The sequence below is a fragment of the Phaseolus vulgaris genome, chromosome 10 (genome assembly GCF_051622355.1).
Source record: "Phaseolus vulgaris cultivar YP4 chromosome 10, ASM5162235v1, whole genome shotgun sequence".
NCBI classification, from domain to species: Eukaryota; Viridiplantae; Streptophyta; class Magnoliopsida; order Fabales; family Fabaceae; genus Phaseolus; species Phaseolus vulgaris.
The window spans coordinates 872,501-875,000 of NC_143507.1; positions in this window are offsets into that span (position 1 = coordinate 872,501).

A 2,500-nucleotide genomic window follows, 5' to 3' on the forward strand; every position below is an offset into this window, starting at 1 on the left:
AAAATCCCACCAGCGTGCCACAAAAATCCACATAACAGATTCACATTTTTTCCCACCGGGTCAGTCGGCCGGAACCGACGGCGGCCACCACCATGCCGCCGCCCACAACGGGTGACACCAACCCAAGTTGGTGGATCACCCATGTGTGGGCGTTTTGACTTGCCCCACCACAAAGCAAGCCAAAACAGGGGGGAATGAAGGGACCGCACCAGAATTTTCCATGGTGCAAGAGCTGGCTGCATTGAGGAACACCCCCCCCCTATAATAGCTAAATATGCAAAAGCCACTTTTGTACAAGTAGATACACTTTTTTTGAGTAGACATAAGTTCTGTTTTGGGACCTAGAGAACGAATTTTCACGAGATTTTTTGCAGGGATCCTCATAAAAATGGTACAACATTGCCTGCAAAAAATTAGAATTTTTCGACATGGGGAAGTATTTTTTTTATTTTTCCAAAGACCCGAAATGTGGAAAATCGGGAAAAATGGAAAAACGTATCTAGACACCGTATTTTTGTGTGATTTTTTCCAGTCCATCCCATAATAATATCAAGAAGGTGCCCACCAAGTTTCGTTAGGATTGGCCAAGGTTTCGAATTTTCATGAATTTTTTTCAAAACCCTCTATTTTCCAACATTTCAAAAATTCAAAACCACATCAAGATGGCTTGGTTTTGATACCAAACTTTCTAGACCTCATTCTGCATGCATTTGTGACACTTTCCAACCAACAAAACTCAAAAACCACCACTTTGAAAATTTCATGATTCTTGGCACACCACCAAGTCACAAAATCAAGCCAAAACACCAAAATCTTGGAACTTGGCTATGCACCAACCATGCCAAGATCAATTCCTTTTGATCCCAAACTTCTCCCACATCACTTTGAAGGCATTTGTGAGGATTGAGTCCAGCCACTTTTCCAAAACCATGATTTTCGTTTTTCACCAAAATCACCACCAAGTCACAAAATCAAGCCAAAAATCCAAAATCATGGAACTTGGCTATGCACCAACCATGCCAAGATCAATTCCTTTTGATCCCAAACTTCTCCCACATCACTTTGAAGGCATTTGTGAGGATTGAGTCCAGCCACTTTTCCAAAACCAACATTTTCGTTTTTCACCAAAATCACCACCAAGTCACAAAATCAAGCCAAAAATCCAAAATCATGGAACTTGGCTATGCACCAACCATGTCAAGATCAATTCCTTTTGATCCCAAACTTCTCCCACATCACTTTGAAGGCATTTGTGAGGATTGAGTCCAGCCAGTTTTCCAAAACCATGATTTTCGTTTTTCACCAAAATCACCACCAAGCCACAAAATCAAGCCAAAACACCAAAATCATGAACTTGGCTATGCACCAACCATGTCAAGATCAATTCCTTTTGCTCCCAAACTTCTCCCACATCACTTTGGAGGCATTTGTGAGGATTGAGTCCAGCCACTTTTCCAAAACCATGATTTTCGTTTTTCACCAAAATCACCACCAAGCCACAAAATCAAGCCAAAACACCAAAATCATGAACTTGGCTATGCACCAACCATGTCAAGATCAATTCCTTTTGATCCCAAACTTCTCCCACATCACTTTGAAGGCATTTGTGAGGATTGAGTCCAGCCACTTTTCCAAAACCATGATTTTCGTTTTTCACCAAAATCACCACCAAGTCACAAAATCAAGCCAAAAATCCAAAATCATGAACTTGGCTATGCACCAACCATGTCAAGATCAATTCCTTTTGATCCCAAACTTCTCCCACATCACTTTGAAGGCATTTGTGAGGATTGAGTCCAGCCACTTTTCCAAAACCATGATTTTCGTTTTTCACCAAAATCACCACCAAGCCACAAAATCAAGCCAAAAATCCAAAATCATGAACTTGGCTATGCACCAACCATGTCAAGATCAATTCCTTTTGATTCCAAACTTCTCCCACATCACTTTGAAGGCATTTGTGAGGATTGAGTCCAGCCAGTTTTCCAAAACCATGATTTTCGTTTTTCACCAAAATCACCACCAAGCCACAAAATCAAGCCAAAACACCAAAATCATGAACTTGGCTATGCACCAACCATGTCAAGATCAATTCCTTTTGATCCCAAACTTCTCCCACATCACTTTGAAGGCATTTGTGAGGATTGAGTCCAGCCACTTTTCCAAAACCAACATTTTCGTTTTTCACCAAAATCACCACCAAGTCACAAAATCAAGCCAAAACACCAAAATCATGAACTTGGCTATGCACCAACCATGTCAAGATCAATTCCTTTTGATCCCAAACTTCTCCCACATCACTTTGAAGGCATTTGTGAGGATTGAGTCCAGCCACTTTTCCAAAACCAACATTTTCGTTTTTCACCAAAATCACCACCAAGTCACAAAATCAAGCCAAAAATCCAAAATCATGAACTTGGCTATGCACCAACCATGTCAAGATCAATTCCTTTTGATCCCAAACTTCTCCCACATCACTTTGGAGGCATTTGTGAGGATT